General features: G+C 42.9%; 1 protein-coding gene across 2 annotated transcripts in view; it reads right to left on the bottom strand.

Annotated features, from left to right (window-relative positions):
• Positions 1–12,062, bottom strand: part of ANKRD6 (ankyrin repeat domain 6) — a 115,943-nt gene extending 103,881 nt beyond the window's left edge. For both annotated transcript variants that reach the window (XM_069804864.1, XM_069804868.1), the window contains exons 1-2: positions 11,981–12,062; positions 11,396–11,528 (exon numbers count right to left, since the gene is read on the bottom strand). The gene's annotated coding sequence lies outside the window, so the exon portion shown is untranslated. The remainder of the gene's footprint in view (positions 1–11,395; positions 11,529–11,980) is intronic.
• Positions 12,063–15,221: the final 3,159 nt, after the last annotated feature.

Genomic DNA, 15,221 nt, shown 5'->3' with positions numbered 1-15,221 from the left:
TTAATGCATCAGCCTAAAGGACCTAACAGTGACTGCCATGACCGTGATAAGTACAACAGGGTTACATTTAGATTTGTAGTTCCTAACGGTTTTATTACTGAAACAAAAAGATAATACAGTTAATGCAAAGAAGAAGAAGAATTAAAACTGCAACAGGGTTTATCGCTAAAGCTGCAAAGACAGTATACCACCATGGGAATTATCGTATACAGAGAGATAAACTTGGCAATTACTACCTGAAAAATCAGTTCACTCTTATTTTTTAAGTCAGTGAATAATCTGCTTTGGTGCAGCAAATCACCCATCAGGGTGGTTGTCATGAACCAGGAGAAACATATCCTTTCAAAAAGTCTGCAAAGCACACGCACGAGACTTGCAAATTACAGGGAGGGAACATATGTGTGTTTTATGTTCTGTATCAGTCTGAAGGTTTTCTGAAGCCTTTCCCACAACAGAAAGGAACAGCATAACTTTACCCCTAGGTAATTACAGAGTATCAGCGGAAGGCAGATGCTTCACCATCACTCCTACCAAGGAACAAAACCACTGCACTGCTAAGGCCTGGAAGCGCAACCAGAAAAGTCCATGAGCTGCTGATGTTGGAGTAGACAGAGTTGAAAGAAGTCAGAGATGGAAAAATATGCTCCAAGACCCCAACGTTACTAAAGTTGAAGTGAAAGCAGAAAAAATGAGATTGCAAACTGAGACAGATAAATCCTAGAAGAGAGGATGAGGAAGAAAATCCCAAACACAGAGCTTTTAAAAAGCCTCAGAAGACATGTCACAACAACCAATCTGGTAAAGAGCACCTGGAAGAGCATGGGAGAGGGCCAAAGATCCTTTTTCACTCACAAATTCTTTTTTAAAGGTTTGTTAAACTACCTTTTTCTCTATTCATAGCTCGTCTGGGTTCAAAGTGATGACTCAGCACTCATTAACCACTGTCGGGAGCACAACTAGAAGAACAACAGGAGATTTGTAAGGGATGAGGAACAGATCAAAGAAAAACAGATGATTCTCAGATCAAGGATGCAAGAGTATGTCTAGGACAAAGAGGGGAGAAGATAAAGGTGAGAACAATACAGAGAAGCTTTTGGAAGTGGCACAAGATGAAGAGGAATTTTGCATGGGAAAATGAAATGGAGAAAAGGTTGAGGATATCTTCATTACCTTAAAACCACAAGAGTGGCCTAATATGGCCATAATAATAAATAAGTAAATAAATAAAACGTGTTGGCATTTCAGTGCCAACAAGATCAAACTTCACTCATGAACTATGCCAATCCTTCGCTGGACTTGTGGCTACTGCAACATGATTAAGAAAGAGTTACACCACAGTTTTGCTCTGTCGGCACTACAGGACTGAATCATACCTTATCACAGGAGCTGCGCTGCCACACAACCATCAGCTCTCAATAGCGTATAAAACAGAGAGAGAAAAATAAGGAAGGGGAGGACTTACTCTACTGACGTTTTCTTACAGTTAGTCTTCCCACTTATTTTTGGCTCAATACAGGGAGGCAGAAAGGAGAGGAAGAAAGAGAAGGCAAGCATATTATATATTTGTATTCTTGTTTTCCAGTCCTTCCAGAAAGGCCAGTTTTGTAAACAGAAAGAAAGCTGAGATTTTCTTTATCTTGTTAACTACTCCCATGATTGTAACATACCATGCAGAGTTGACAAGTATCTCTCTGCTGAATGTTCTCTATTGAAAATGCACTGCAACTTCTTTTGCAACACACATTATTTTAGTCAGGCTACCTGCACCTTAAAACAGCCTATTGTTTCAACAGCACAGACCTGCATGCTGAATTATAAAAATTGCCCAATATCATATCATCTTGGCTACAGATTTAATTTCATGCAATATGAAACTTCACTGAAAATTATTATACAAGACAAGGAAACACAAACATCAGTTTCCTTTTTTTTTGTTTGTTTGTTTGGAGGTTTTTTATATTAAGTATAAGCCCTCTATAGCTCCCTCTGTTTCTCATACAAAGCCACATTCTTTGAGTCTTATTCACATAAACAGTCACTGAATTAAATGAGATCAGTCACACACACAGGGAAATCACGTTTTGATCCAGCATTACTGTTACAAAATACAGCATAAAAATTAATTTTAAAAAAGCCTAGGATAATAGGCATCTATCTTTAAACCATCTAATAATGCAAAGACTAGCTGAAGGTTTTGTTTTTCAGGTCTACCCTTCTGAGATTTAATACAGTAAACTAATTATAATTTTACTACACACAAGTTGTTGATAATTACCTCTCTATGGGCAATACTGTTATTAAAGTATAACCAAGAGAATTTTTTTAAAAGAAGGGTAATTATTTTAGTATCATTTTATTCTTGATCTTCAATTAAGCAAGGCCTGAACATCCCATTTACAGAGCATATTAGAAGTGATTTTTTAATGGTACTAGGTAAAATCTGCTAACTTTTGCATTACAGACACTTTTGCACTATCCTGTTTTTCTCAAAAGACCACATATATTTGGAGAACTAGTAAGTTTAAGATACACAAACCATGAGAAACTTCTCTGTTAGCAGACGAGTGAATATTCATACTCAAAAGCTGAAGCATGAGAACTAATCAAGTAAGGTTCTGTTTGTTTTTTTACAAGTAAAAAGCACAGACATGCAACAGATGCTTGCCTGCTATATTAAAATTTAAAATGTGAATTTATCAATAACAATCAGACTGAGACACTGCCTGTATGGTTAATGCATTTCAAAATCTTAGTATTCTGGGGAGAATGACAGTATACAGCTCCCTAGAATGATAGGAAAATCCATCATCTTAATGTGAAACACTGTAGCACACATTTAATAGTGTGCTGAGAAATTCCATCACAGTATCACTCTACTCTGCTAACCCTCCCTGGCTTAGCTTACTTGAAAAGTGCATTTTGTGTTTTTTCCACCAAGGCAGAGTAACTGTGTGTTTCATGAGAGCTACAGAGGACTGAAAGACAGAGCAAGATCTCCATTTCACTGACACTCTTTGTTCCATCTCTGGGAAAACACCGCGACAAGGTCCCAGGTAAAACTGGCTTTACACCACAGCTTAACGAGTCGTTCAACACTTACTTCACCTTAGTCAAGGAGAGATTCTTAATTCCAAATTATGAGAAGGAGAACAAATAAACCTTTAATATGTTTTTTTTTAAAGTGCTGTATTCAGTTCTACTGAATGCATCACTACCTGTTTTCTTGGTTTGCCTGTGTGTTACCAAAACCAGCTCATCCCATGTAATTATATTCAGATACTTGCTGGATATACAAACTATGTATGATACATAAGCAAATTCATATTAATACAATATTTCAAAAATAATTATTCTTAAAGCTGGAAATATGTACATCCAAATTCTGGATTATAGATTTTGAATAAAACATGCTTCTAGCTTCCATGCCAAGTGTTCCACTTTGAGGATTAAAAACAAAAAGAAGAAGAAAAACCTGACATGATTCTAATAACTGAAGCAGCAACATCTTCATTTGTATGTCTGCACAGTTATAGACATGAAAGGCTAGGTTCTCTGAAAGAGTAATGGAGTGTGGAAGCTAGAAGTTTGATTTTAAACTTCTCAAGCACATGTGTTGGCAGGCAGGGATAAGGGGGAACTGAGAGGAGGCAGAAAAAAGTTGGGGTTTGTTTTTTTTCTACTTAAGTTACTCCTGTAGGCACACAATGAATCTGGGAATAATTTTTAAAAATAGTTTCTTTCAATTAAGAAACTCTGCCAAGGACCACAGCTTATACCTACGAATTCTGCTTTGACTTACTGGTGTGGCATGCTACTTGGTGCAAATATTCATACCACTCTTTTAATTCTGCCATTCACTTTTCACGTTAGGTCCCATCTTGCTTCCAGATAAACAAAGTCTAAAATCCTCATTGAGAAAGGACTAGATACTTTCTGAATAAGCAAGGGAGGCCTAAATGTAGAAACAGTCAACCTGGTCTGACAAGTAGGAAGAAGAAGAAGCAGAAGTGAGTTACTCTAAATATTTTTTATTTGAGACCTGTCAAACAAATTCACACAGGGCGCTCTTTGACCAAAACTAAATCCCAAACAGAATACCGAAACTTAAAATTTTATGAAGCAAGCTGGGATATGATTGTAATGTAGACTACTTAGAGCTGAATGCTGATTGTTTGGACACAAGAAAGATGTTTAAATTAAGCTACTTCACATTTGTGGTAAGTTTACACATAGCCTATTACCACAGCTTCGCTGATATAAAATTATTACTCAAGCCATGCTAACTCATGTGCAATCCCCAAAGATTCCCCTCAAAGGAAGGAAGGCTGCTTAAAAAAAAAACAACAAAAAAAACAATATTGTAAAAACTAGGTAGCTATGGGATAACAGGAGAAGTCCTCATCTGTATAGAGAACCAGCTTGTACCATTTATTTAATGGTACAAGGAAAAAGCAGTCAGTCTTCATAGTGGAGGGACACTAACATTGCAGCTCCACGGCCATCTGCATTAAGAATATATTGTTCAACATACCCACTAACAAATCACAGGGGGACAGGGAAAGATTACAACAGTTAAATTACAGATCTCACTGATAATACTACATTATTCAGGATAAAGGCAAGTGCTGACTGCAGAGAGATACAGGAGCACTTAATAACACCAAGTAACCTGCCAGTAAAGCAGGTGGAAGAATTCAATACCATTTAAACACAGACTGGTATCCATGGCGGGAAAAACCAGCTCAACTTCATATGCTTAATGATGGGGTCTGGATGATTCAGGAATGAGATCTTGGATTTATAGTGGATTGTTCTTATGAAAGCATTAGCACAGTTAAAAAGCAGGGAGAGTGCTAAAAATTATTACTGCAGAGAATACAACTAAAAGCACCTTTATTCAACTGTCTAAAAAGTTCAACTGCATCCTGGAACTTGAAACTCTGGCCCTCTCTTCTCAGAAAAGATTTAGCAAAACTAGAAAAGTTTCAAGGAAGGGTAACATAAGCCAAAGGCAGGACATAATTAAGTAGAGAAAAATCAGGTTGCAGAAGTACTAGAAGACATCAGATTAAACCAGCAGATCTCAGGCTCAAAACAAGTGAGAAGAAATGCCTCTTCTTCTCATAAAGCAATTTTCAAGCTGGGGTTTTCCTAGCCTTCCTCCTCTGGTTTTCTCAGCCTGTTTCCCACTCACTCATGTTCCTTCCTTATCTTGAGAGAGTCACTGACATGGATGCCTTAAAAAGAGTAAAAGGCATTAAGGGCAATATATGCCATCTGTCCCTGCAAATGAAATGCAGCCTATGTAACGGAGGTGAGAATTAGCCAGACTGACCATGGAAGCGTTCACCTACACTTCCAAACCAGGCTCACCACACCTGCAGGCAGGTGACTTGCTCAGCCCCTGGCCACCAGAACTGAACAAAGTTCAGTCCACCAGAACTGCTGGAGAAAGAATTGAAAGATATCTCCCTGGATGGACAGTCCCGTCCTAGTAAGCGAGAGATGTCCACCTCTCCCTGCCTTCAAGTTGACTGAAATAATGTGATTCATGAAGATGGCCACACAGAGAAGCAGCTAACTTTAGGCACTGTTTTTCCAAGCTATGTCAAAAGCATCTATATCACTTGGTAAGTCTTTGAAAACTCTTTGTGTTATTAGATTTAAATAAATTAGATTTGCTCTTGCTTATTTGGAGGCTGGTAGCAACTAAGGCAGCTAACATCAATGCCCTCTCTTGACTGAGCTGTCCTCGCTCACACCAAATCCAGTTCTGCTTTATCAGGCATACTGGTAACTAAGCTATCCATCTGCAGAGGTGTCTCCACTTGCCCATCAAGACATCAGAGAAAGTGAAATGGATGGCGGCCTCCCCCAGTGCATGCCAGGTCAGGATTTCTTAAACCCGGGCCTCCCCAAACTGGTTAAGTGTAATCTTACGGTGCCAACTTAGCAGCTGATTGTTCATTAATAAAATACTGTACTTTAAATTCATGCTTCAGCTTACACCACACTAGAGTCTCCAATTCATATTGATAGACTTAAATCATAGCTGCACTAATGCAGGGCAGTCAACCCTACTGAACAGCTGTTCCTGGAGGAACCTAGCACGCCTCTGGAAGAAATCATCACACATTAAAACTGGGGCACCATCTCCTGTGCTGAAGCAAATTTATGTCTGTTCAAGGGCTGGAACATGTGATCCTCCACAACCTCTTTTCTGGGAGGGCATCTGACATAATCCTGACAAGTCCAGAGACTGGATTTCAGCATCTCCAAGAGAACCTAAAACTGTGAAAGTTGCAGGCAGCAAACACAGGGGCAGGAGGAAAAACAATTTCCAACTACGTCTTGCCTCTGAGCTTTTTCCATGCTACCAAGTTTTTTGGGCAGAGACTCATATTTACCTGTAGGGCACCATATGACAGCACACAAAAATGATAACATGAAACAAGTTAAAGCATAACATTTATTCTTATTCTAACTAGCTTCAGACTCTGAAATGAAAAAACAAGCTGGTCAGCATCTGCTGTGACGTCTGTCTGCAACTCCATCATCCAGCACTCTTCAATGAAAAAACATACTACTGAAGACAGATACTTCAGCAGTTTTGTTGCCAACAGAAATCTATCCAAAATTCTTGTGCTTCCATACATGCAAATTTTAGATCTTGGGGGCTAGTCAAAGGCTGAACTTACATCACATTATAACAAAAGAGGAAGAATGTAAAGATTTAAGACCAATACCACTTCTATTTAGAGAAAAAAAGAGCACACGGAAAGAGCGTGGCCTGATTTTACACAGAAGCTGCGAAAAGCTATGAAAAAACCCATACTTGCAAGCATTCAGAAGCTGCTGTAAAGTCTGGAAAAAACAAAATGATAAGAAAGTGCTGTACTTTCAAAATCTGGATTTAAACCAGAACAATAATGTCAATGTAAGACTGCAGATGGTAGGCAGATAATTCCACAGCCAGAAGAAACACAACCCCCGTCCCTGCATCCCTAAATCCTCTCAAAAGACTTCAGCCAGACACAGTCTAATCACAAAAGTGGTCAGAAAGAAAATGAAGGAAAATTACTCATATGTAAGCTTTACAATGTACTAATGAACTGACTTAAGCAATGGGTATGTCTTGCAGATATTAGTGCAATTATTTGTGACAGTAGTGATATGGTGAAAAGATCACGTCCTGCTCAAGACTCTGAACCAGCTGCAATTTCTGCAACTGTAGTGCATGTATAGACATCAAAGTCCTCATAAAAGTAAAACACACCTAGAATGATTGAACTGATAAAAGATTACCATACATTCATGGTGCTTTTACAAAGCTGGCACTTTCCTCAGTGACTGACCCATCTGAGACAACTTAGGGAATTTTGACTTAAAAGTGTATCAGCACAATATAAATAGACTAGCAACAGGTCTTGCCAAGATGTCACACTGCAGATGCTGTTAAAACCAACAGAAGATATTCCTGACTGGCTTAAAGCAATTGGCATCTCAAACTGGAAAAGAAAATGATCCTACTGCAAGGAGGACACAATGAAAATGCACGCTCTCATGGAATTAATTTCCATCAAATCCAAATGCATTTTCCGTAATGCAAACGAAAATGCTTTTGTCCAGCACCATGCCATGTCATGCACCCAAAAACTTTATCTTCAGTGGCTCACTTCACAAAAACAGATGGCGTTTAGGTGGGGAAGAAGGCAAGTCAGGAGAAAGAAAAGGAAAGTAAGGGATAGACTGTTAGAAGCAGCTTGTTTTAAGCCAGGATTTGAAGGAGGTATGATTTCATTATTTGATGAGTACTCCACACATGCATATATGCAACATAAGATAAAAAAGCTTAGGCTTCTGACATAGGGCCAAATACATTTTTCTTCAGGATTAAGGCAAACCCGCTAGGGTGCCCACGCTCAGCACATCATACCCCAGCTACCCCATAACCCCAGTACCCTCCACCTGGCATCAACACCAGATACTTCCAACCACCACTTCCCACAGATGTGCCCAAATCCCATCCCTAATCACAGCCAGCTTCCCCCACAGCCGTGGCTTGGCCGAGATGCAGCTAGGGTTTGGAGGACCTGCAGAGGGTCTGGGGAGTGGGAAGGAGAGAGCCACAGAAGAGCAGGCAGGAACATGTGAGTGCTGGCAGTAAGACAGTCTTCCTGTTGATTGCAAAGACCTTGAATTTCATGCCACACAGGAGGATCACTGACAAAGGGTCAAAAGCAAAACGGTGCAAGAACAAGTCAGCAATCTACAGTCCTGCACCATATCGTGAGCTAGCTATGCACTCAATATCGCATCAGAACTACATCACTGGGGCTACCAAGACAACCGCTCCACAACTGGGTAACGCAAGAATTCAAGTTGTTGTACTGTATTGGTTAGGCCACCCAACGTAGATTCATTTATCACAACAGGACTGTTGTCACAGGACATCCTCGTCTTTCAATACACCAGATTAACTATTAGTAGTAATGTGCTAGATTTCTTTTAATCTCAGTCCTGCACAGCTAATGCTTCATTTATCACACACTTCTCAAAAACATATCCTAAAATGACACTTATTCATTTCATCACTGTTTTTTGATAGCATTCTTCACCCTGGTATCAAACTACTACACAGCAACAGTATCCTTCCCTGCTTCACTGCCAAGACCTGCACATGTGCAATCGGACCTCAAGGGTTTTCCAGAAAACAAGAAAAATACTTGTATGGCCAAACTAGCACCACCTTGGATACAGAGCATCACTGTACCATGTACAATCATGTCCTCCAGGGAAGCAATACACGGAGAACATCCCAACATGGATGCATTTGAAAGCTACACAACAAATAAGCCAGGAAGTCACACATGTTTATTCCGGCTCTTCCTAACTTTTGAACACCTGCCTTCACGAGCCCAGTAGTCTTTTTGAATGAGCCGCATGAGATAAACCAAATACAGACAAAAGGAGAAGAAAAAGTTTAGAAAGAAGCCATTACACATAATTCAGTGAAAGGTCACAGCAAGACACAGGGGATTTCAGGATTCCACTTCTCTCACACAGCTGTTATCAATATACTATAACAAACTCTTCTTCAGCAGCACCTGCTAACAGAGAGTGGAGTAATCAAGAGAGAAGTAACTAAGCTCTTCCCAGAGGGTCTTAGTGATGGTATGCAAGAATATTTGCTATTACTGTATTCAGAAATTATTCTGGAGATTTTGGGGGTCAAAATAGCTGGACAGGAGGCAGGGAAGAAAATTAGCCCCTTGCTATACTGTTACAGACTGAGGTCTTTCCAAAGTGCAGCTCTACACATCCTATTTTTGGTTGGATGATTTTTTAAGAAGTCACATATTTCATTCCTTAATAAACAAAAGGAGCTAAAATGACTTAGTTCAATTTTTTATTTGCCCAAAGCAATTACAATTCATTTGTGTCTTAGACAAATATCTCCCTAGGCCAATCTTGCCAGTGAAATATGGTACCTCATTTGTGGTTTTAAATAAAATACTTCCACTAGTGACATGTTGCACTGATGTATCTCTAAGAAAAGATATGACTATGAGTTCTCTGGAAGTTCATCCACTAGTGACATGTTGCACTGATGTATCTCTAAGAAAAGATATGACTATGAGTTCTCTCGAAGTTCATCCAACGTCTTAACTGTTGAGGGAAAAAGAGGAATTGCAAATCTGAAACTAAAGAGAATAAATAAATAAAACATAATTGTCAGATGGTATAATTAATTTAAGAACCTAAAAGTGCTTTACAAACATTCATTGTCACACCACCCATTGTTAGTCCTATTATACAGATTTAGAGAGTAAGGGGCAGCAAGGTTTTTTTTCTTACATCACAAAATGACTCACTGGGAAAGTCAAGCAGAGGTGAAGCTTAAGACAGATGGAGAAATGCAGCTTGAGGCTCAATTGCTCATTACCATACCCTACAAGCACCCGATTTATTAAGATATCATTGATCTCATCAAGTCCAAGAACATAGTAAATTTGACAATCTGAACTCCAGAACATGCCACCTGTGACAGAGCAGAATGCTAAGCCTCATGCTGCAACTACATTATATCAGCAAACATTGGAGCGCTATTTGCGGAGCCAGCTTCCCACAGTTTCTGTTCCCCAAAAAAGAAGAGAGCTCTGCAGAAACCTTCAAGAAAAGCACCTGGATGATCACTTTATTTTTACCAATCATTTACTGATCACTTCATTTCTAGTGTTCAAAGCTAGTCCCCTACCTGAGGTTGATAGCACTGTCTGGGTAAACATCAAGAAGTAGGGGAAAGTGAAAACTTTCCCAACCGAGTACTATCACAAAGCCACTTTTGAATTTTATTACAGTTTCTTTTCAAACAAACAACAGGGAGAGAAGCAATGAGATTACAACTGTTGCAGAATCCCCATCCACTCTTGCAGACTAATAGTTCCTCACTGACACAAACAGGAATACATGATCTACATACCAGGCATTTGAACAAGGATTTGTATAGACTTTAACCTCTCACTGCAATCTACAGGCAGGTGCCTAATACTTTTTGTAGCCAGCCAACTGTAGTTTTGGTACATGTAGTGGATGTAACTAGTATTTTCTGCTCAGACATTATTATGAACTTCTGAATTGGTGTCATTACGCTTTGTCTTGTGGTCTGCAACGCAACTGCAGATCTTGCATGTAATCCTACATCTCCAGAAACATTTTGTTTTCCAAGTATCTAGAGAACGAAGATTACACAATACTTGGAACTTGAGCCTGCCAAAATAAGCTGTTATAAAACTGGACCCATCACGTTGAAAGCAAGCAAGTTAAGTAAATAACATTCTCCTCAGAATAAGCCATACACTCAAACAGTCCTACCAGATGATTTGGACTATGCCTAACTAATACTGCATAAGAATTTAGTCTTTACTACATTTTTCCATCTTTGAACGGAGACAGATTTACTTATCTTCCCAAGAGATTGCTCCTTTAACACTGGTAGGCCGTTCTAAGTTCATTTAAACAACTCACGGGGGGAAGATTCCCTGATCCACCTGCCAGGAAGACACTTTCTATCCCCCTCAGTGTTTTCCCTGTGAATGAAATGTATTCAGTAGCAGGCAACATGTGCCTTTTGGTCATACGTACTGCAGAAATACCAAACGGAAATACCAAATAATCACTTCACACATAATTATAAAAATACGAAGATATTGGTTATGCCTTTTAAAAAAACAAAGCGCTGTCTACAGCCTATGCTGTAATGCACACAACGCCCCAGGGCATGGTAAGCCCTTTATTAATGCTTGCAATAAAATGAACACTGCAGAACAATTACATACCATAACCATGGATTTCTAAAACCAGAGAGCTCTACCAGCAGGCAGTGTGTACTCACAAGGTGTTGAGACCTCAGGGGCAGCCGATGTTTGCAGTAAACTAGTGGAAATATTTTCAGTGGAGTTTTCAGGTGATGTCAACAACAGGAAGGATGACTTTGAGCCAGATTTCCATTTCTCATCAGACACGGCCTTAAAAGTTGGAACATGAGCGTCAAGGATCCTCGTTGATACCCCCCACACCTGCAATTAAACCCTTGAGCGGGTACAGGCTCCCGTACCTATGCGGCAGCCCGGAGAGTTGAGTTCGTGTGTGCACGAAAGGGGGGCTTCCCTCCCCGGACCCTACGCCGGGGCCGTAATAAGGAAACACTTTAATTACTCGGGCAGTGAGCACCGATTTTGCAGGGCGCGTACCCAGCTGAGGCCCCGCCACAGCCACGACACCTCCGCGACCGGCTGTCCGCCCCCCCCCCCCCCGCACCGCACCGCCCCGCCCCGGCCCCCCCGGCCCCGGCCCGGCCCCGGCCCGCCGCCGCCCGCCACGACGCGCTCCCCCGCCTCACCACGGCCACAGGCAAACCCGGCGGGTGGGCGCGGGTCTGCGCCCGGGGACCCACGCGCGCCGGCGGCGCCCCGCTCACCTGCGCTCCCCCGTCGGGCGCGGGGCCGGGCACAGCCCCACCGTCTCCCACGGCGCCTCCGCCGCCGGGCTGGGCTGCCCCGGAGGTGGCGCCGCCGCCGCCGCCGCCGCCGTCCCCGCTGCGAGGGCGACACCCAGCGGCCGCGGCGGGAGGGCAAGCGCCCCGCCAACCCGCCCCGCCAAGCCCGGGCCGCCGCCTCGGGGCCGTGACTGGACGGGTCTCCCGGCCCCCGCGCAGCCGTTCCCGGCCGAGGAAAGGGGGAGGGTCGCGCGTGGAGGCGTGGGGCCGCCGTCCTCCCCTACCTGGCACCGGCGCGGGCAGCGGAGCCGACGGCGGGCAGGGGTGGGCTACTGCGGGCGCGGAGGGAGGTCGCGGTCCCCAGGCTGGCCTCCAGCCGGGCGAGCCGCCCGCCGCTCGCCGGGAAGTCTGGGCAATGGCCGGAGCGAGGCTCCTGCAGAGCTGGGCGCTCTCCTGAGCCGAAGCGCCTTTGCAACTTGACTGTGGAAGCTCATGAGGATTCGCGTAGGAGCAGCAGCGCCACAGAACCAATTTGGGGGAAGCCGGATGCCCTTCCCTCCAGCAGGGAGCCAGGCAGCGGGCTTTGAAGTCTGGGCTGAGAAGGTCGGAGAGGCCTGACTGGAAAGCTCGCTGGGCCTGCTCACCGCCTCACCCACCGCCTCAGCTACTGCAACGTCCCAGGGACCTTCGGTTCACCGAAGTGATGTGTACGCGTGGGCAGTTACGTGGGCACGCCGGTAATTCACAAACTGGGAGGGAAGCAAGCTAGACGGGACCATCTGCAGACACCAGTACAGGAGAAAGGAGTTTGTGTGAGTAGGCTGAGTAAAATGATAAAAGCGGGATCTGAAGAAGAAGGAGAAAACGGAAAGCAAGCAGCTGTTCCCCATACAGCGCTTCATCCTGCAGGCTTTCAAAGGCTGTTCCTCCAGCTCAATGGCATTCTCAGGATGATGCCCTACATGAACTAAACATTGAAGTATCACAGGCACTACCTCATTGCGTGATGCGTATATTCTTCTGAATGTTTTTGCAGATGATTCTACTTAGCATTTTTCACTAAACAATTTCTACATATGGTATTCATCGTTCTGTGGCAATAGTCACATCATAGGCTCACGTCAAAACCCTTGGTGCTCCGCAGGAAAGATTCGCCAGCTGAATTTTGTGTTCTGACGCCTCTCTGATCTCAGCAAAGCTTTGTAGCTTTGTCAAAACTACAGCACTAGTCTGGTGTCATTATTGAAATTAGAATGTAATGGCTAAAACACATAAAAATACATTGTGATTCCTCACACTATAATTTTGGTTGCTCGTTTCCATATTCAGGATAGGCTTACTTCATGGGACTTTTATTTTATTTGATGTTGTGTAAAATTCTGATGTAGGAATGGGAGTATTCGTGTGAGTAACAGTTAAGCTATATGGTAAATAAGTTCCATATACGTAAATGTTTGCAGGACTACTTTGGCTGTGTTTGATCATTATGATCACGAAACAAGATGTTAACACATTGCAGAAAAAGGCTTTCTTGGCACTGATCTGCCACTGATCTAATGGGAGTTTTCCCCCTTTAACAGAAGCAGGATGAGATGGTGTCACGATCCTGCAAACTTGGATGCAGATGGGCTGCCTTGATTGTGTGGATGTCAGTGGGACCATACCCTCTGCTTAATTATTAACCTTTTTTAATCCAGACAGCCAATTTTGTATTCTTCTGGATGTTTTTTTTTTTCTGTTGGGAAGAGAAATTCTTGAGGGATTCCCTCAGCTGCCTGCAGATTCCCTCAGTCAGCTCCCTCCGGACAAAGCCCAGTCACATCTAATATTGTACACATCATATATTCAAAGACTCAACCCCTTGTCTACCTGCCCTTATTATGAGTCCTGTGACTGAAGGCTGGGCACTGTTTCATTATGTGCAACAGGCTTCAAAGTTAAATAACCTGACAGAAGAAAAAGAAGGAAAGAAAAAGGCCAGCTGCAGAGGGGACAGAGAACAACTTGGTGGCAAAGGGACAGAGGAGGAACAAGTCCTGAAGCTTAGGTAGAGTCCAGGACAGATTATATTGCCAAGGGGTTGGCAGAAGTGCTTCAGCCCTACTCTAAAAAACTATCTGGTGATGGGACTGCATGGAGTCTACGTGGCTTTGAGCCTGAAGCTGTGGTCAAGCATGAGGTCACTGACATCAGTGTTGTGGAAAGAGCCGCACTGTAACCAGTCCTGTCATTCCTGAGCTTCTACACCCTCATTTAGTATTTTAATATCTCCAAATTATTCTCCCTCTCTCACTGATGATGTTTCACAGCTCTTTGTATAAAAGAAACCTAATACAGACAGTCTGATTTCTGGGCAAGGCCCACTACCCATAGCCAGCCTCGAAACCTAATAGCCCTTTCTGCGCAGATGTGGTCAGCTGGTGAGATAGATGGTCCTTCATTACAGACCTGAAAACTTTCCTCCTCTTTCCATCAGGCATTTTCAGCAGATTAATGCCTCCTAGGGCTGTCCCAAGACAATGCTGAAAACATGACTGGTAAAAATTCCTGCTGCAAACTTAAGTCCTAATTCCTTGTAAGGGATTTAACTTGGAAATGTTTCCCATAATCTTTTGGTACATTGTTAATCTGTTCAAGCAGAACTTCCAAGCAGGTTGGTAAGCTGAGAATAAAGAAAGGCATTTCGGTAAATTTGCATATTGGTAGATTTGTCACAATGTGGAACATAAGAGGGGGACTTCTTCCCCCCCCTCCCCCGGACAAAAGTGTGCCTCCATTATCTCAAGTGGGTTAGTGCGGCCTGGAAGGCCTGGTGATGAGAAGACTGCCATGCAGCGTAAAGGTGGGAAAATGATCAGCTGCAGGAAATGATCAGCTGCAGGAAATGCATGGGGACTCAGAACAAAAGTCCATTCACTGCACTGAATGCAAGGAGGGAGAACGGGACAGGAAGAAGTAGTAAGAGAGAAACAGAAACAGAGGAAAATGGGCTGCTGAAGAACCGGGAACTCAGCTGCCAGTCACCACAGCGGGCAGCGTGGGATGACAGCCGCGGGCTAACACACACACTCCAGTGCTTAGACTGGTACAAGACAAGAGCAGCACTGGAAACTCCTGGGAGGGGCCTGGCTGAGGTCTGTCTTCATGGTGCAGGTCTGGAGGAAGCAATGGCAGGCAGCTGGGCGCACCTCAGTCTGTCAGGGGCTTCAAAGTCCCATCCTCT

Source organism: Haliaeetus albicilla, chromosome 17 (assembly GCF_947461875.1).
Source record: "Haliaeetus albicilla chromosome 17, bHalAlb1.1, whole genome shotgun sequence".
NCBI lineage: Eukaryota > Metazoa > Chordata > Aves > Accipitriformes > Accipitridae > Haliaeetus > Haliaeetus albicilla.
Note: the sequence above shows the minus strand (reverse complement) of the source record. Positions and strands in the feature narration are given on the sequence as shown.